The 22,705-nt window shown below is 30.3% G+C and overlaps 1 long non-coding RNA gene across 1 annotated transcript; it reads left to right on the forward strand.

The window, feature by feature from the left end:
* The first annotated feature begins 2,169 nt into the window (after window positions 1–2,169).
* Window positions 2,170–3,022, forward strand: LOC136999257 (uncharacterized). Its single transcript, XR_010889609.1, has 2 exons — window positions 2,170–2,458; window positions 2,823–3,022. It is a non-coding gene; the product is annotated as an uncharacterized lncRNA (long non-coding RNA).
* Window positions 3,023–22,705: the final 19,683 nt, after the last annotated feature.

Here is a 22,705-nt window from a genome sequence, read left to right on the forward strand (position 1 = left end):
TTCTCTACTAGTACTGTTACGTCCTAACCTGGAGGGAAAGGAGCGGGTCAGGTATACGGACGGACGCAACAATAAAAGTATAAATTTGTGGTGTTTGCTCGCTGGTCGTTATGAGGAGAGGCGACCGCGCGAGCCGAACGATTTTCCTTGGCTGAGAACAGGTCAACGATCGTAAAGATCGATATTACCCTGTTAGAGGCCTCAACCAATCGTTCGTGGTTCCCTTTTCTGGTCAAGAGAATTAACTCCTTTTACCAAGGGCGGAACCTCGTGCAATTTTTCAAAAGGAGAGGTGTTTGAGAGAGAGAGAGGTGAGAGAGAGAGAGATGATTGTGAAAATTAGACTTACTACTTGGATGTCTCCAAAATGTGTTTAGATCTCCAATCCTAAAGTCCAGGTGTAGTCGGCCTTGAGGTGTACTTGATCCTCCTGGGGTCAGTTAGTGGTATCCGCACTGGGTTGATCGGAGATTGATTGCAGTTGAGGGGGATGAGAGTGAAGGGCCACGGCCGATGAGCGTTATATCCTTCGCGCCGGGAAAACTGATCGGAGGCGTTGCACAGATCCTCGTATTCGAAGTCAAAATAATTTCTTTGAACACCGATGTATTCTGAATTGTCTTCCGTAACCGGTCTCGTGTACTGGAGAAGTAATTGGCGCGCACGGTATTTTACTCCCCCACGTCGCGTCTTAGATTTGGGCATGAAGGATAATGTCGTCAATCTGAAAATTCCAGGCTAAAAGCGTGCGGTGGTCCGCACCACGATTAGCGGGGATACAGAAACCAAGTACAACGTGCGGTGGTCCGCACCGGAGCAAATAGTTCTGAGTGCTGATTCAGAGAGATAACTGGGTGGTTGGGTGTTAGGTAGGGTGTAGGTTGTACACGAGAAAAGAGATCGAATAGTTTTAACAGACACTTTACTGAATCTATTTTATTACAAACTCTTACAGTCAATTAAAAATGTTGCGAATTGTTTCTAAGTCCCAATATTCAAACTGTTCGGGAAATACTAAAAGCCTCTCTCTACTAACTGGCTGACTCGCTAACTAAAAACTGCTTAACTGCCGCTTTCACGGGTGGGTGTCTTCCTTTTATACTCGAAATTTTGGGTTCTGGAAGGGAGACATTCCTTCCGAGGGGTTGTTAATAAAAATAAGATAAAAAAGGTTGTTTGAAGATTAATAAATGGATTGCTCAAATGACATGTATATCGTTCCGTCGGCTTTTCTGTCGGCGAAAATTCAAAGTCTACTATCGCGGTCGCGTGTCTTATCTCGACAAATTTTTGATTGAAGGCCTAAAAGATTATTATGGTACATTCGGGATCTTAAATCATTAAAATAATATTTTCGGAACGTTTCTTTGAATTTTCCCGACTGGTCGTGAGAAACTTGTGCAAGGGAAAGGTCCGTACAGGACGTAACATTGGAATAGATATAAACTCGTTGTACTTATCAAGATTATTTTTTATTAATCTTTCTTTAATAGTTATAGGTATATCATACTCGTGTGTATAACTAACCTCGTTATATTCAAATATCAACTTAATACAATAATTATTATCACATCTTAAAACTATTCCATAACCACCAGAATTTATTAAATAAAGATAATTATTTAAATTGTAATAGTGCTTTATTCTTTCGTACTTATCAAAGTAAAAATCACTAAATTTATCACTGAATAAATTAGATACAGACTTATTTACATATATATCGTCAATAATTTTATTAATTATTGTAGTGATCTTCATTTTTATATCACTAAAGTTATTTTTGTTACATAATACGTTGTAAATTTTATTTTCGTAATATTTTTTAATATCCATATTAAAAATTATTTAACTATTTAAATATTTATACTGTAAATAATTACAATGCCTGATTTTAACTTTACAAGAGATGAGTTTGATTTCAACGAAATGATTAAAAAAATAGATGAGATAGGATGTTTTAATTCAGTTATAATAGGAGGATCTGGTTCAGGAAAAACAGTACTGTCCAACAATATGCTGGAAAAATTTAAAGATGTATTTCACTATGTCTTTCTTTTCATAAATAACGAAAATAACGCAAAAAATTATAGTCCTTATGTACCTTTAAACCATATATTTACTAGACAACAATTAGAACAAAAATCAAAATCTAAAAACTTAAGGGGGAACACCACGGTGACGGTTTCAAAAAATCGATTTTTTTTTTTTTGCATTTTTGTGATGTTTGGAGTCTTAAAAATATGTCCCTATAATATTATGGTGAAATTCGTAACGGAACTATAGTAAATATGTCATAGAGTAGAACTTGGTCAGATGCCGCTAGTAGAACCGGCCGCGCGCTACCTGAAAAGATTCGGCAGTCCCCTTGATTGTGAAGAAAGCAAAGCAGAAACGAAGCCGAAGAACTAGCTATTGCTTCAGAAGGCACTTCATATGCACCCGGATTGGACGCACTTTGGTTCGTTACAAAATTTTATCGTTTTATATGAACCAATTAGTTGTAAAACTTTAAACGCGTTTTTCTCGAAACCACGTTTTCGTAACTGGGCGCTCTCATATCTCGGCCAATTTTTATCCGAATAACTTGAAATTTGGACAGAATGTTTACAACAAAATTGTCTTCAGTTGCACGTACGGATTTTTTAATCGGATTATTAGTTTTTGAAAAACAATTAAAGAAGTAACGAATTTTTGTTGAAAAATCGAAAACTTTTTTTTTAAACAGTGACATTTTGTCAAAAATTATTTTATCAAAAAATCCGTACGTGCAACTAAAACTACATTCATATACTTTAAATCACAATTTAAAAAATTTATTTTAGAGCTCCCGTTCAGATGCAGCACGAGCGCCCGTGCACCCATGTTTTTTCAGACGAGGTGCACATCAATCACCATAGTTATTATAAATATGAATATTATTTTATGAAATTTTTTTTGTAACATAATATAAGTATGTACTTTTAACATATATAGTTTATAAATTAAACAAACTATTAGATAATGAAAAAAAAATTCACGAAAATAGCCTTTTTTTTCGGCCGTCACCCTGGTGTTCCCCCTTAATTGAGGAAAAAGCAAATGAAATCGGAGAATTTATTAGAGACAATTGTAATAAATAAAAAATTTTAATATTATCGGATGATTTGGGAAAAAGAAATAAAGACTATTACGGAGGACTCTTGCAAAATTGCAGACACTTAGGTATAAGTAATATAATTTTACTTCATGAAACAAATCACTTATTTGATTGTTCATCCGTTCATTATGTTTTTCTAACAGATATCAACGTTATAACTGAATCATTTAAAAGAAAATATGATTCAAAAAATTTAAACTCAATTGTAAGTGATATTCTGTCTAAAGAGAGATATGCTGTCATATCTTATGATAAAAGTATATATTATATAGAAAGAAACGGATTATCAACAATAATAAATACACCATTTTGCTATTACACAGATTCTCATTTAAAAAGAAAATTAAGACATTATTTCAAGAGATATTTAAAAGAATTTGAAGAAATTAATAATAAAGAATAAAATAATTTGTAATAAATGGAGTCGGATAAAGCAACAATTAAAATATGTTATAACAACAAATGTTATAACGTGGTAGAAATCTACTTCGATAGATTGTACTCGTTTTTTGGAGACGTAATGAGTAAGTCTTTAGAAATGAGAAATGTTCATCCATCAACAAACGGATGGCTTGATCCTAGCAATACAACAGATCATGGTTCAAATGTTGGCCTCATAAAATCCTTGAATGTCGGAGTAAGTGTAACGCATTATACAAGAAGTTTGCATGAAAAAATTTTTAACGAATTAGAGAAGTTTATTAAAGACGATACAAAAAAACATACTGATATTGAAAATGGAGTTATTGTCTCTATTGTTGATCACTCTGAATTTTATATAAATTCTATATGTAAGACATATGTTAAGACGTTTGTTAAGAAATTAAGAAAATTAAAGAGAGAAAATTGTTTCTCGTCTTACGATTTTGGAATCAGTGTTATACCAATGCACAAAAGAGACAAAGTTACCTCGTTTTATCCTGTAGATGATATGTATTTACAGATAAGAATTACATTAGGAATAGAGAGGTTGGTACGACCTGTTATGGTAGTAGAAAAAGGATCCATAGTGTGCCAAGAATATTACAATGATATTATGAACGACAAAGAAGTGCTTAATGACTTTTACTTATTCATGCAGAAATATCCGCATGTTGTAGAATTTATTGACGTCGAACAAAGTTTGTATTCAAATATATGTCCAAGCGTAGAAAAGTTTTATTCTATGAACAATAACGATAAATTAAAAATAAATTATATAGATTTATCGTCATTATCAAAAGTAAGTCATTTAACATCTTATCTAACCGATATAGGGAGAATGGCAGGAGCAAGAGTTACATTGGGAGACGCTCAACAGAAGCATACGTTATCAGAAATGTCTAGAGACAACTTCAATAAATTTGATAATACATTGAATTTATCTCTTCCGTTTGAAATTCCGTGTATAACCAACGATACTTTGCAGCTTTCAAATTTAATTCACAGAGGATTTGGAGTTCATCTAATGGTAGCTGTTATGTCATGGAAAGCTATGAATTTGGAAGATTCTATCATATTAAGCTCGAGTTGTTACAAATCGGGAAAATTAAGCGTGATTTCAACCACAAAGTATAGATCAGAAGTCCCTGTTCTAGGTTTAAATTCCCCTCTTCCTTCAAGATTGATTCATTCTCACAAGAAACTTGAAGCAACCGGGCTCCCTAGGATTGGAACTATACTTGAGAAAGATGATGCTATGCACAAACATATAGATTGTAGATTTAAAAGTGCTGAAAATTTCAACATCAAGTCAAATATATCGTTTGATGTGTCAGATGGATTATCTACAAATTATCCTGTTAGAGTAGAACGAATAAGGAAAGAAGGAAACAGTAATATAGTTATAAAATATCTCTTGAGTAGTTTCAGATATAAAGAGATAGGAGATAAAATGACAAACCAGGCAGCCCAAAAAGGTACTATAGGATGTATTATTGATAACGATATGTTGCCTCATACTATTAATGGGGTAACTCCGGATATAATTATAAACAGCGTTTCTATTATATCTAGGAAAACATTTAATTTCTACAATCAGATAAAACTTACCAGTAGTTATTCTTCGAATCCTTTCGGAGACAACGAGGGAAGTATTAAACTTATAAATTATCAACCTTTGACAAATACAGGATTAGATTCTTATCATTCTCAAATAATAAATAGATACAAGAGATATAATGATAATCTTACAGACGAGGAGTATAATGAAAAGGCATCTTGTTTGGTTGATCTATACAATCCTTATACACACGAATTGATAAAATGTGATGGTGGAAATAAACATTTTATGGGTATGGAGTATTACCTATTACTCACTCAGATGGCTATTGAGAAAATAACAGTGAGAAACAGAGGAAAGAAGACAAAATTACTTCAAGCACCTAGTGGAAAAAAAAGACAAGGAGGAATAAGATTCGGAGAAATGGAGGGAGACGGAATTGCGTGCCATGGAGCTTCAGATGTATTACTGTCTTTACTATCAGATTCAGTGGAAGACAGAATTGAATCGTTTATATGTACTAGATGCGGAGATTTCGCAACTCATGAGAGTAATCCTGACTATTCTAGATGGAAGTGTACCAGATGTGAAAATTTGGGTTACTCTCCAGAATTGAATAAGTTTAATTTTACATATGCATGTAAAGTATTCTTACAATCTTTAAATTGCAGGGGAAAAATTATAATACCAAAAATTGTGAAAGAGAAAATATTGTATCCCGATTTTTTATAGTTTAAATAAAATATGAAATATAAATTATTAAATTGAACTGTTTTTAGTATGGAAGTTAATAAACATTTGCTAAATAATTTAATAGATATTTTATAATTAAAAACTAAAATTATAAAGGGATATAATGATAAACTGAGTACTATTATGTACAATAAAGATACTATTACGGATATGACTTATGAAAAAGAGAAATTGAACACGTGTTATAAAATAATTACACGTTGTAAAGATTTTGAATATATATATTATGTATTTATAGATAAAGTTACAGGCTTAAATAATTTAGAATTTGGAAAAAACGTATATCCAGAACCTATTATATTAACATCTAAGGCAAATTTGTCAAAGAAAGATACAAAAACACACGAGTTAAATATATTTTATGAGAGAGAACTTTCGTTTAATTACATATCAAATATAGGAAATAATACGTTTATATTAATGGATAAGCAAAAAATGGAAGGAATAGTAAATTCACTAAAAAAATCAGTAAAAACGGTATTTAAAAAAGATATTGACGATGATAAAGAGATTAAAATATTTTATACTAAAGAGAGATATAATGATATATTTGGTGTTATATACAAATCAAGTAACGGATCTATAGGAACTAATTTTACTAGAAGATTTTATAAAAATATTCGCATTTAAATAGAATTATGAAGGAATATACTTCAGAATCAGACGATAGTATTTTAATTGAAGATATTAAGATAAGCAACATATTAAAGAAAAAAAATGATAGAAAAAAAAGAATATTTTATATCAATTCTTTTTCTGTAGATTCTGTTGACGACACATCAGATTCGGAATGTCTACAGGGAGATTATAAATTTGATATAGTAAAGACTTTTATTAATAAAATAAAGAAAAATCCTAAGTTTAAGAAGAATTTTAAAAACTATAAGTTTGAAAGTATTAAACCTAGTGGCAAGGATATTGTAATGGCAGCTATTATCGACAGTAATTTAGTCAAAGCTAAATTGTCTCAGGAACAGTTAACTGAAAAGCATATCTCTGAATATATATTTAACGGGGATTATATCCCATTGATTTTTGGAAATACAGACAATAAAAATATAATATATCTCAAACAAATCAATACAAAAGGAAGAAAAAGAATTGTGAGAAGTAAAAAGACTGTATTCAGTGAAAAAAATGGACCCATTGTTATATTCTTTAAAGTTAATTCTAACTTGAAATTTTTTAAGCCTGTAAAAAAAGAGAAAGATGACGATAAGATCGAATCTATTGATAGTACTACAGCAGTAATGGAATATATTATAGGAAGAAATTTCATGTTGATACCAAATCCGAAGGAAAATCTAAAAATAAAATCAATCAATAATATAGTATATAAAAATGATAATTTTGAATTAAAACAGTTTAAAGACGAAAGTTATCAATTTGAAAAGATGACAATAGAAGAATTTGAAAATATCTTAGGAATGATTGTAAAACAATGTACTAAATTTCAATAGATTTTAATATATTTTTATTTTAAATATTTTAATATTTCTTTAGCTTTTTTGTTTATATTTCTTGATATTGTTAGGTCTTCATTTGAGTCTGGAAAAAAATAGATAAACATGTTATCTTCGTATTTACTTGATAATAAACATCCTACTATATTTTTATAGTTATCATCTACAAAATATAAAAGAACATTATTAGTTATTTTATTAAAATCTTCATTAATGATTTCTTGAATTACGTTTATTTTAGGACATCCATAGTCTACAGAAATTATAGGACCTATTCTATTATATGTATCTGTTCTTCTACATTTATAATCTGATTTTAAATATTCCATTATTTTTAATTCTGTAGCTTCTCCTTGAACATCGTATAGATTCTGTCTGTATGTCAATATATATAATGCAAGGCACGAATCATTTATATAAAAAGCTTTAAATGTTTCAATTATATCAAATTTTTCTCTTTGATTTCGAAATTCAAACTTATAATTATTTAGTGAACTTGTACTTATAACAGTATCGTCCCAATCTAGAAAAATTACATGTTTATAATTTTTATTAATATTCTCATTTAATATTTCTCCTATATTCTTATGACTATCAATTATCCTTAATGTCATATTTATTTAAGTATATTATTTTCTGATATTTCACTTATCTTTGGAACTATCTTGTCAATTTTAATATATTCTTGTAATTTTTTAAATGAATTGTAATTGTTTCTAATATAATCTACATTATTTGAATTTGGTATATTTTTAAGTAACAAGTCTATTAATTCATTCAGTTCTTTCATTTAATAAAAATAAAATATACCTATATTCTAAGAGATCATTTTTTTGCAGTTATCACATTTACATTATCACAATATTATATTAAAATAATATATTAAAATCATATTATATTTTTTTATAACATAACCATATTATAATTTTTTGATTTCAAAAATGTTATTGAATAATTCTCGTATGGTTATATATCTTCTGTTTAGTAATATGTCTTCTTTTTTAACTATATTTTTTAAAATTATATAATTATCATTATAATACATGATATTTCCGTGAAGTGTATCGGATTCGAAATCGTTAAGTTGCGATAAAACATATTCTATATAATGTTTTATTTTTTCTTTATTTGCATTATAATCATTAAATGCCATTTGTCTTAAATATGTATATTTGTCAAAATTTCTTGTCAAAAGTATTGATTTAAAACGGTTTTCGTCATTTAATATTTCTCTAATAAATTTTAAATCATTAATTTTTGAATTCATTTTGGTATCAATTTTATAATTATAAAATTTCATTTATAAATTAAATAGTAATTCTGACATCATACTATAACATATATGATTTTTATTATTATAAAGACCATTATTTCCGCATGATATATACCTATCAGATTTTGATGGATTGTGTTTTTCACAATCTAAAATATCATTGTCTCTTTTAATAAATTCTATATCTAAATGTCTTAAGTTTTTACTAACGATAAACCATGCTTCATATTTACAGTTGATTGTAGTTAATCCAGCCTCTTCAGCTTTTTTAAATATTAGGTTATTAACTTTCTGTCTACTTAATATGTGTGACAATAGTAAATTAAAAATTATTATGAAAAAAAATACTGTAAAGTATAAAGAAAGCATTTATATGTTCAAATATTAATAAATATGGAATCCGCGTGTTTACCGATATTTAATGAGATTAAAGAACAAAAATCTAATGGCTTAATGTCGTTTGTTGATGTACTTAAAATCCAATGTGATAAACGTGTTAATAGAATGTTTGTAACAACTTACAACAATAATATATCTATACCATCATTAAATCAAAATTTTATCTTTCATGATCATAATTTACATATATCTCCTTTTGATATAATTAAAGAACTTTCTAATATTTCGATATTGTATTTATTTTCTAATTATATGATTGATATTTTAGAGAGAAAAATAGGATATGGTATATATTATAGTATAAAACTACAAAATAGAGCTTATTTTGAAAATATTAGAGTTATAAAACCTTTTGTTGTATCTAATGATAATAAGATAAAGCAAGTAAAACTGAAAGATAGACACGAGTATCATTATTTAATTAAATTACCGGCAGTTGAGGAAGAGAATATTATAATAAAGTCTGATGGAATATTATTAAGTAACAATATATCATTTGATAATATTATAGCTAAGAATTTATCAGATACATTTGAAATAGATGAGAATGAGATTATAAAAGAATATAATAATTATAAATCATTAAGAAGAGAAACTACAGAATCAAAACCATTTTATGTTTATGGGTGTGAAAATACAATAACTTTTAATATTTTTCATTATTTTGACATTAGTATATCTCAATATACTAATTTTATAGTAAAAATAATTGATATTATTTTCAATATTATAGAGGAAAGTATTTTAAATTTCGATCATACATTATATATTTATGATGGAAGTAACATTAGAGAGAAATTTCATAGAAATTCTAAAAAAAGCTACGATGAAATATATATAAGTGATAGTACTTTATCTCAAGTATGTTCATGTATATTTTTATCAAATGGACTGATAGACGGAGAGAATTACTTTATAAAAGACAAGGATAAGGAATTAGATATAAACTTATTATTAGGATTACTTAAGAAAAATAAAAGTATATTGATAGAAAATGTTAAAAAATATTTTAAAAAAGTTTCTATATTATACGATTAAGAAATTAGGATTTTATATAAACATATCCTTTGTGAATTCTCATATCGTTTCCTAGCTCGTCTTTCAGTATAATTTTTAGCTCTTTATTTTTTATTTTATTAAGATGTTTATTTATTTCCATGTCTATATATTCGTTATTAAAGAGAAATTCTAAGACATCATATTCAGTTTCATCTATTACGATAGATAACACTACAAATCCGTTGTATTTTATATTTGTTTTTATTTTGTGTAATATTATATTATCACAGTGTTTAAATTTCAAAGTTTTATTTATAGAAAATGAAAATATATCTCTACTATTAAATGCTTGAATATTTTCACATATTATATTAAGTTTCCTATCTGTTTCAAATAACCATTTTCCCAAGTTGTTAAAACCAAAAACGTTTCCGTTCATTTATAATGGATAATATTAGTATAATTAATTTTATAGAAAGATCTATAACATATTCAAACTTTTTGAATTTTGATGTAGATAGTATATGTATTGATGAGAAATATAAAAACAAAATAAAAAATGTTATTAAAAGTTTAAAAAGTCCTGAAATAATTTATTATGATTATAATAATGAAGAATCGTTGAATTATAAAGAATCGTGTGCTTATTTCTACAATTTTCACGAAATTGATACTAATATAATATATAAAATTATACAGAAATCAGATTATATATTATGCATAACTGATAATATAAAAAAAACAAGAGAATTTATTGAAGATATTAATAAAAAATGTATAATAGAATTATTTAGGGAAAAAGATAACAGTCTTCTTGGTCTAATAGTAACTATGAAATATATATATTCTGTAGATATAAAATATATATTTGTACATTTTTAGGTGTTTTATATATTATCGAAGTTTAGTACTTTTTTATTAACCTTTAAATATTCTGTGGGTTTTCTTTCAAAAAAGTTAGTTTTTCTATTTAATATGATATTTTCCATAAAATCAAATGGGGATTTAACATTATAAAATTTTTCATATCCAAGTAACTCTATAACATTATCTGCTGTAAATTTTATATATTGTGTGTGAATCATTTGTTCTTTATTCAAGCCTATTATTTCAACATTTAAAGATTTATTATAAAATTCTGTTTCGATGTTCACAGCTTCTTCAATAATACTATATACCTTATTCTTGGATATTTTATCACAATCATCAAGCTTATTTCTATACATATAACATGCGAATTCACAATGTAATTGTTCGTCCCTAGCTATGAGTTCATTTGCTTGTGCGAGTCCATTCATTTTTCCAAGATGTTTCATATAAAATATAATAGCAAAAAAGCCAGTAAAAAACACTTCCTCTATTATTGAAAAAGCGACTAGTCTGGCTCCGAATGAATCGTTCGAGTTCATCCATTTTTCTATCCATGCTATTTTATTATCTATTACAGGATCAAGACAAATTCTATTATTCAATTTTACAATTTCGTCCTTATCATTAATGTATATATTTACAAATTTATCATATACAATCTCATGTATATTTTCTATAACTGTCTGTATATTATAAAAGTACTCAGCCCCTTTTATAGATAGAATGTCGTTGGAAAATCTTGTCTGTATGTTCTCACATATAAGTCCATCGCTGTGAAGGAAGAACGCTAGTATATATTTTAAAACATTTCTCTGATCATTATTTAAGCTATTCCAGTCGTTAATATCTTTAGTAAAGTCTATCTCATTTTCAGTCCAGAAGAAATTTCTTTGTTTTATATAAAATTCGTGTAAGTCTTTGTCATATCGGCAGCTAAATGAGTACGATTTACTCATTATATTGGAATTCTTATAAGTATTTGTATAACTTAATTAAATTTTCACTTTTTTGTACATTTTTTCTTAGGTACGTTTTTCTTAATATTTATTTTTTCTGTAACATTTTTTTTAATATTTATTTTTTCGTTTAGTTTATTATTATATTTATTACTATCATCTTTGTGTATATTTAAATTACTGAATGTGACTAGTATATCATTGTCGGAATTGTAGTCGTCGTCTGTAAATGTATTACTGTAACAATCATCTACATATGTTAAATTTATTTGGTATATATCAGACTTTTTTATTTGCCTAGAAGACGACATTGTTAATATTATTATATTAACATAATATAATAGAATTTCATTTTTAACTTGGGTTTTTTGAAATATTACATTATTAAATAAATGATAATAAGAATGATAGATCAAAATTCTCAATTCATGCTTACCAATTGGTTTTATTACATTGATAATAATAAAAATAAAGATATTATTATGAAAATAATAAATAGAACTGGTTATTTTACAATTACAACAAATATATTTAATACTTACATAGACGAAGATATATTAAATTCTAAAATACTTCCTCTTAATACTTGCAATGACAAAGTTAACGAGTCTGTAAATTTATTTTTAGTAGTATAAATGTCTTCTGATATTAAAAGAGTATTGTTCTGATTATATTTCTTCAGATAACGAGTATATTACAAAAAAAGATCTAAAGAAATTCTATAAGATATTTGAAAATGTAAAATTAAAAGATAAACAATTAGAAGATATAATTGTAAAATATGACATTAATAAAGATAATAAAATAAGTTTCGATGAATTTAAAAATGGAATTAAAGAATTTGATACATCTAAAAGCTCTCAAGAATTATTTTACGATAATGTGTCTAATAAAGAAAAGGATGATTTAGATTATGATAAGATAAAGACGATTTATAAAACGTATCATCCACATAATGATTTAGTATCTATAGATAAAGAATTATCGATATTAAAATGTTTATTTGATAGTAATAATGATGATAAAGTATCAAAGAGTGAATTTATTAATGTTTTATCTGAAATATTAAAAAAGTAATTACTATTTTTTTTCTGAAAAAATTTCAGATAATATTGTAAAATTGTCCTTTTGACTTTGTTTTTTATTACACTCATTGAAAATATATTCGTGAATTGTATTGAATTTAACTCTTTTAACTGTATTAACTATAAAAAAAATCGATATTTATCAATTCGTATATACCATCAGTTATCATAATACAATAAAATTTTCTAGATATATCGAGTGTTTTGATATCTGGTATTGGAGTTAGTGGATCTGTATATCTTGAATATGAAATATTTTTGCAATTGTAATCACCCAATGTTCTTGAAATCAAAAAAGTACTTAATATGTTTTTGATTTCGCTTATCATACTTGGATGTACGAATATTTTATTTCCTAATGGTATTTTCCCAGAATGGCCATTACATCCAGTATTTTTTGTAAGTTGACATGTATCACATTCTACATTATTAACTTCTCCCAATCTTCTATCCTTGATAGTACCTATTTCAGATGATTGTTTATTTTTATTGATTTCTATGTCTGTAGATTTTACCAATTTGTTAGTTAATATACTGAATTTTAATTGAATATCCATATTTTAAAAGTTGATATTTATTTTAGTATATATTTTCAATATTCTTATTTAATTCTTTTAAAATTAACAATAGGAAGTTAAAAGTAACCATATTTAATAATTAACAGTATAAAGAGAAAATATAAGTTAGAAAAAGTTAATATAAAAAGTTATTACAAGTTTATATCTTGTAGGCTGTTACTAATAAATTTATTAGAATAATTAAACTCGTATTTTGAATTTATTATATTTAAATAATCACTTATGTGATTATCATATTCACAAGCGTAATCTTCTATATTTGTTCTATACATTATGTTTAATTTTATCATATTTTTATGGTAATAATCTAAATCGTTACCATGAAAATTATATGTATAATTTAACATTCTATTGCTTGAAAAAGTTATTTTTTTAATATTTTCATTTTTATAACTATTTCTTTTTATATTTAGTATATGTGATATCTTATAGATATCTTTAAATAAAGAATATTTATTTACAATTATTTCATAATCAATGATGTTAAAATCAGATTTATCTATTAATATACAGTACATTAAAATGTTAAAAAATTTTGATTTATACAATTTGCTATTTTTTTTATATGACATTTTTTAATTATATTATTCAATAATGAATTTTTAAATTGTTTGTGACCATAATCACCGTAGACATTAAATATTTTTTCTTAAAAAATAAATTGGCTGTATTGACCCAGAGCCGGGTGTTAGATGCTCAAAAAATAATAAGTAACTAAATTGTCAATTCATACGTTTCGGCACATTTATTTCGGCCATCTTCAGTGATAATATCAAAATAAGTAAACAAACGTTACAAAAGAAACATGTAATAATAAAACAAGTATGTTCCGCAAGGCTAACGCATATCGGTTGACAAAATTTTAAAAGTTTGTTGTAAAATAAAATATACAAAGTAAATTAAAATAATAATGAATTAGTATCGCAAACGCAAAGTCATAGTATAATAAATGCAGGTTAGAAGATCTTACTTGAGTGTCCCTGATAAAATGTAGAAGTAAATGTGTCTTCAAAATTCGAACCAATTATAAGTCAATGTGTTCTAATATGCGACATGCAACAGCAACGCTCTGAAGACATTATTCTTTTTGCCACCCTTTCACTATGCTTAACGGATTGCAAGAAAATAAGAAGCCGACGAGTGATCGGTCAATCTATGAAAATTATGAATAAAAGAAATAAAATAGAGACTATTATAAAAATGTGAAACGAATTTAACCCAACACACGAATGGAAAGACGTTAGTCACATAATTTGCAAGAAAAACAGAGCAACATTTACCTTTGATCATAATATCAGTTGAATATAAGAAGGTCCAAAGAATATAAAGTTTGATAAAATGTTTTGGTGTCCCATTAGAAAGTTGAAGTCCTTAAGGATAGAATGAAACTTTGATATGTCCACTCGGATATATGTCAGATGAATGAATGATGAAATTGAAATGAGCAAAGATTTTGGTAGAAGGACTAGGGGCTGATCTATTAGAGGAATAGGGGGAAAGGGAAGTAAGGAATATGGAAGAGGGGAGAAAAGGAGGGGGATCTAAAAAGAGTCTAAGATGAGGGAAATTTGCGAAGGATGGGTAGGTAAGAGTTAGGAAGGAAATCCGTGTCACTTTGTTTATTAAGGCTATTCTGTTGTTTTTTTATGTGTAACATTTCTGAAATTAACCTTTTGCTATAAGATGGTTCTCTATCTAAAACTTCGATTTGATCCCATTCAAAATCATGATTGTGTTCTAATCTGTGGCTCGAAATGGTAGAAGGAGAACCAGATCTTTTATTAATGTCATTGCGATGCTCTTTGATTCTAGTACGAAGTTGTCTCTTTGTTTGGCCCACATAAGAGGCATCACAATCATGACACGAAATTTTATAAACCACTCCGCTTTGTTGCATAGGATCAAGAAAATCTTTGCCAGTTTTTATAAATTTGTCTAATCGGTTATTGCAATAGTAGGCAGTATTAAAATTGTATTTTTTAGAAATGGACGTAAGTTTTTCGGAAATATTGTTGACATATGGGATTATAAAAAATTTGGTTCCTCTCTCTTTAAATTGAGATGTATTATTTTTATTATTATGTAGTAAGAATTGAATCCTTTTATTAATAGTAGAAAAAATAAATTCTAAAGGGTAGCAATTATTTAGCAAAATCGAAATTGTGTGTTTTAAATTTTTTTGTTGAAATTTAGGATGTGATAGTCGAAAAATTTTATCTACTAGATTTATAATGACACCCTGCTTATGTATCAAAGGATGTTGGGAATGGAAATTTAGGTATCTTCCAGAGAAAGTAGGTTTATGGTATAAATCAAAAATAAGTCTGTTGTTATCGTTAATGATTAAAATATTTAAAAAGCTAATCTGGTTGTCCGTACTAGTTTCCAAAGTAAAGTTTAGTCTCTCGTGTATTGAGTTAAAAACGTTAAGAATATTCTCAAATTTATCCCCATCCGCTGATAATAAAATGTCGTCTACATATCTATAGTAAAACCTCAAATTACAAGTTAACCGACCAATCGCCTCCCCCTCAAAGTCCTGCATAACAATGTCGGCCAAGACAGGTGACAAAGGGGAGCCCATGGGTGTGCCAAAAATTTGTCTATAAATAGTTTGATTAAACGTAAAAAACGTGGAGTTCAAAACCAAATTCACCGCAGTCATAAAATCATTTTTGTTTAGATGAGTATACTTTTTTATAAGGTCCCATCTCTTGGTCAAACTAATGTTAACAGCCTCAGAAGGGATATTAGTAAAGAGAGAAACAATATTTTTTCATATTCATCTCTTAAATTGTATTCTACATGATCGATACTTGTATATATAATTTCTTCTTTGTAATATAGATATATCTCTTTTAAAAATCCTTTAAAATAATTGTCTAAATAATTTTCAAAATGCTGATAATGTTTATGAATATTATTATTAAGATGATAATATATACATCTTTTAACATATTTTATATCCTGACATTTTTCGCATCTATAGTATTTGTTGCAATATTTTATAATTTGTTTGTTTTTAATAATATTTAAAATCGAGTAGTCTTTTCTATATAATGATGTATATAGAAACTTTATTATATCCAATGATTTATTTTTTTTATTGTACTTATTTTCTCTAATATAAGGATTTCCACATGAACGCATATATTCTAAATTACGTTCCATATTTTTAATTGGTTAGTGTAAAGATGTATGTCATCAATTATTAGTCAAATTATTTATTAATAATGTTAATGTACAAGTGTATTGTCTATTTGATAATAACATGTAGCAATGTTATATTGTTTTAAGATATATTATTTGTTTGATAGTAATAATGTTAGTTACATTAAAATGTGTTATATTTGATAATAATTGTTATAATACTAATACAATTGTATTAATATTAATACATATTATTTATTTTATAATAAAGATATGTTTTTTATTAATATTAATATAAATTATATTAATACTAATATAATTATATTAGTATCAAGATATGTTGTTAATTTTGAAGTGATATTAATTCAGTTTTTTCATTAATTAAATCTTTTTATTTTAATAAAATTTGTTTTTTTTTTTTTAATAAATGTTAGAAGAAGATAAAACCAGACTTCAAACTACTTTAAATACAATTAAGACGGCGAGAGATAATTTAAACGTAAGATCTAATCTTACTGTAGATGGAAGCATAAGAGCTAAAAATATAATACTCGATGATGATAAAATTTGTTTAAATACTGAATTATATCCAAATATAAAAAAGGAGACTTTATTGGCTTTAATAGATCAATTGATAGATAGCAGCAATAATGAAGGTAATAGCAAAGAAAAATCAGATTTTGATATTCCAATTGAGTTTGAAGATAATATGTGTTCCAAGACTATTGAAATTATAAAAGATATTGATAATTATTTTATTGCAGATATTTTAATTATTGACGATAAGGTAAAGATTTTAAGAAAAATAAATGAGGGATTTAAAAATTTAAAATTTTCATATAATAAAAAAAAAAAGTACTTAATTATACTTTCAAGCAAAAGTCAAATATGAACACAAACGAACTAAAGATAAATATTAAATAATTTTCTAAATGTTATCTATTATACCATAATTACGTAACCACCATCGTAACACAGTTTACACATTTTATGCTTACATTTTATATAATCTGATATTTTAAATTTATATTTTTTTGTATTTTTTACGTTATTGTGTAAGACAAGAGGTCCTTGCACGCGTTCTAAAACTGCGGCCCTGAGGGGGCGCTAGCAAGAAGTCACGGTGGCGCCAGTCGTTGTAGAGCGAGTCATAAAGAAGGCTGTATAACCTAAACTGTATTGGAAATATATCTCAGTTTTTTTTCCTTACTTAAATTCTTCTTTGAGCGTCGTACAACCTGTCAAGTACTCACATATCCCAACGGTCACCCATTGATCGTTACAATTGGCGCCCAACTAAAAGGCCAGGTTACGACCAAAGTCGTCACGTCTAACCAAGACGTCATCCCCACGCAAGCCAACTCGACCGACAACGCGGTCGCAAACACGAACGCAATCGTCGATACCACGTAGGGTAAGCTCAGACAAAAAAGCAAAGGAGAAAAGACAAGAAGCTACAATGGCGGAAAGTCAGAACACAGGTAACGCAATTACGTTAACAAACGAACAATTCATCGCTCTTCTACAACAGATACAGATATCTGCTACGAACGTCCCCACCGCAAATGCCGCGCTACCGCAAGGTAATTTTTCGCGATGCACTTCTCGATTCGATGGAAAAAAGACGTCCGATGTAGAAGCTTTTATCGATGCGATCGTTACATACAAAGAATACACAAATATATCCGACGAAAACGCCCTAAACTACCGATCCTACTCATGGATCTCGCCGCGACATGGTGGCAGGGTGTCAAATCTACAGTCAATACGTAGAATGCCGCGATAGATCTGCTAAAACTAACATACGGACCTAAGAAACCGGCATACCGTATCTACAAAGAACTCTTCGCGCGGGAACAAGAAGAAAATACATCGACGGACGTATTTATATGTAAAGCACGCGCCCTCCTTGCTAAACTTCCGTACAACACGCCGTTAACGGAAAGCATCCAATTAGATATGGTCTACGGATTATTGTCATACAAGATTTGAAAGGAGATATCACGTGAAAAAATTACGTCATTTTCGGAATTATTAGATCTCGCGAGGGAAGTCGAAGAGACTCGAGCCGAAGAAAATAACGACACATCTAAACAAACAATATCGTCCCGTAAACATGAATCCCGTCTACGATGTAAATACTGCAAAAGTTTCGGACATACGGTAGACAAATGCATGAATCTTAAAAAGAAACAAGAAAACAGTCCGACCACGACAAGCAAAAAAGACAAAACGGATTCGGATACAGACGATGCGCAAGCGAATAGCCAACGTTCTCGGCCTACAGTTACTTGTTTCGGTTGCGGGAATCCCGGGTATCTCCGTAAAGAGTGCCCTAAGTGCAATAAGACGGATAAAAGCGGCAAAGGCATAGCGAAGCCTGATTTCTGCCTCGTAGACACATCTCCGATACATGCAAAATGCAAGAAACGACCGATTCTCAACATTGAAATATTAGGGGCGAAAGGCACTGGTCTGATCGATACAGCCGCAAAAATGAGTGTCACTGGTTACAGTCTATATAAAATTCTAATCGACAAAGGTCAAAAATTCAAAGAAACAGACGCATATATCGGACTGGCAGACGGTACGCGTAGCAGGGAACACGTTTTATTAACAGAAGTTGACGTTCATCTAATGGATCGCACGATAAGTATCACATTCCTTATAATACCGCACGCAGAAAATAATTACACACTACTCGGCATGGACTTTATCGAAAAAGCGAAAATTGTAATAAATGCTCCACAGCGTATCTGGTATTTTGCAGATGAAAACGAACCGCGTGAGCTGAACTTTGAAGCTTCGGAAGGAACATCTGACACTGTACAACTGAATTACGTCGAGACACTAAGAAACAACGAAGCCCAAGTTCTGTCCTCAAATCAGCGTGATAAACTCAATGAGTTTTTGTCTACTAACGAAGACATCTTCGCACTAGGGGGAGAGCAGACAACGTACGCTGAACACGCCATTGAAACAGGCGATAACGCACCAGCAGCCGTACCACCGTATAAAATGCCCCGACATAAGAAAGAAATATTGGAAAAGGAGCTTAATGCTATGCTAGAAGCAGATATTATCGAAGAATGCGAATCTCCATGGGCGGCCCCAGTAGTATTAGTGCCGAAAAAGGACGGTACGATGAGAGTTTGCATTGATTATCGTCGCTTGAACGCCATCACAAAGACTGATTCATATCCGATGCCCAGGATTGATGAACTACTGCATCTTGCCAAAAGATCTCTCTATATGTCGACTATCGACCTGCGTTCAGGATATTGGCAAGTGAGCGTGAGACCGACTGATCGAGATAAAACTGCATTTACGACGCCGTTTGGTACCTTCCGTTTTAAGCGCATGCCTTTTGGCCTGAAGAATTCCGGCGCCACGTTTCAAAGGCTAATGGACCAGTTCCAAAGAGGCTTAAAGGATACTACGGTAATAGTATACTTAGACGATATAATAGTAATCTCGGCCAGTTTTGAGGAACACTTAGCGGATCTACAAAAAGTATTTAGCCGTCTTCGTGAATTTAAACTACGAGCCAAACGAGAAAAATGTAATTTTGCATGCTCACAAATCAAGTTTTTAGGACATATGATCACGACCGAAGGAATTCGTCCGGATGACGATAAAGTGGCAGCCATTCTAAATATCCCACCGCCTAGAAATGTAAAGCATTTACTTACGTTTTTACAAACTGCCTCATGGTTTCGCAAATTTATTCCGAATTTCGCAGCAATCGCTAAACCATTAACATCGCTCACCAAAAAGAACGTCAAATGGACATGGTCAGAAGATCAAGAAGATGCTTTCAACAAATTAAAAGAGGCACTTACCAGCGCTCCCATACTCAGACAAGTGGATGAACAACTACCGTTTATTATACGAACGGACGCCAGCAATTACGCAATAGGAGCTATCTTAGCTCAAGGTGAAGGATCTGACGAAAGGCCCGTAGAATACGCCAGTCGCCTACTGACTTCAGCAGAATGTAACTACAGTACGATTGAGCGCGAAGCTCTCGCTATAGTTTGGGCTGTTTCTAAATTCAGAGGGTATATCGACGGTGCTCAAATCACTATAGGCACAGATCATCAACCGCTGAAGTGGCTTATGAGCCTGAAGTCGCCGTCAGGACGGTTAGCCCGATGGGCTTTGAGTCTCCAGGAATATGACCTTAAGATTACATATTCACCGGGAAAAATGAATGTCGTCGCTTGAAGCAACGAAGACGATTGCGGAATTTGTACGGTCGTCGTTAATCTACCCACGGACGGAGCCGCTAAATTAAGAGAAGAACAGCTTTTGGATCCAGAAGTTAAAAAGATCATCGATGCATTCGAGTCAAAAAACGACCTTGACCTCGCAAATTGGACTTCTCGCGGATACCTAATGTCGAACGGAGTCTTATATCGATACGTGCCAACCGAAGACACGGAAAAGGCTCAATGGGTTGTGCCAAAATGCGCTATCGATCGCATCTTATATGAAAATCATTACGCACCTATGGCCGGACACTATGGGATTGACAAAACGCTGAAACGAATCTCGAGCAAGTATTATTGGCCCGGAATGCGTAAAATGATCAATGAGCATATCAAGAAATGCATTGAATGTGGACGTTATAAGCCATCAAATTTGAAACCTGCTGGACTACTAAGAACACCTGCAGCCAACAGAAGATTTGAAGTATTGGCTATAGATTTATTTGGACCTTTGCCTAGTACTTCCGAGGGATATCAATGGATATTCATTGTTGAAGGTGTCGCTACAAAATGGGTTGAACTATTCCCATTAAGACGTGCTACCGCAGATGCTTGCGCCAAGGTCTTAATTGACGAAGTCATGCTTAGATTCGGTATTCCCCGTCGCATTATATCAGACAACGGACCGCAATTTGTAGGAGCGGTCATGCAACAAGTATCGTTCTGTTTAGGGTTCAACCAATCATTAACTCCGGTCTATCATCCGGAAGCCAACCCTGTCGAGCGCAAGAACAGAGATATGAAGGTTCAACTTTCGATTCTTGTAGGTAACGAACATACCAGTTGGGCCAACAAGATACCATCGATTAGATACGCTATGAACTCCAGTATGTCGCAAGCCACAAGAAACACTCCAGCCTATTTGATGTTCGCGCGAGAAATGCGCGATCCAGGCGAAGTTCAACGGGATTTACGTGAAATAGTCATCGGAGAGAATTTTGTATCAGAAATTACGCCATACCTACTAAAGGTCGCAGATACCATGCAAGAGGTAGTTGAAGTGCACGAACAAGAACAAGACCGACATAAAGTATACGCGGATAAAGTTCGAAGACAGGCCGAAGTATTCCAAAAAGGAGATCAGGTCATGGTGAAAACACGTGTACTGAGTAATGCGTCCCAAGGAGTCACTACTAAGTTTGCACCTAAAAGAGATGGGCCTTATAAGATCGCTAAACGGGTTTCACCTATTAGTTATCAAATCGCAGATAATGTTACAGGTGATTTGCTTTCAGTCCATCACGTTTCCGATTTAGAAGCTTGGAGAAGAACTGGGACGGAGGAAACATTTCAGGAACCCATCAAAGCCATTAAAAGGCGTGGTCGACCTAAAAAGGATGTCTGCCCTTCACAACCCAGGCAAAGTGTTGGATCTTTGTCGAGGACTCCTAACAGATCCAAAGGGGGAGTCTGTAACACGAGAGGTCCTTGCACGCGTTCTAAAACTGCGGCCCTGAGGGGGCGCTAGCAAGAAGTCACGGTGGCGCCAGTCGTTGTAGAGCGAGTCATAAAGAAGGCTGTATAACCTAAACTGTATTGGAAATATATCTCAGTTTTTTTTCCTTACTTAAATTCTTCTTTGAGCGTCGTACAACCTGTCAAGTACTCACATATCCCAACGGTCACCCATTGATCGTTACAATTGCAAATAGTGTTGTAATGTAATACTTCATTATCTTTTGAATACATTGTAATATCTATAAAAGTTGATATTATTAAACTGTGTTCTTTACAATATTCTACAAATAGTTTAAAAATATTGGTTCTAAATTTTCTTGTAACTTTTTCAAG

The sequence above is a fragment of the Linepithema humile genome, chromosome 4 (genome assembly GCF_040581485.1).
Source record: "Linepithema humile isolate Giens D197 chromosome 4, Lhum_UNIL_v1.0, whole genome shotgun sequence".
Lineage (NCBI taxonomy): Eukaryota > Metazoa > Arthropoda > Insecta > Hymenoptera > Formicidae > Linepithema > Linepithema humile.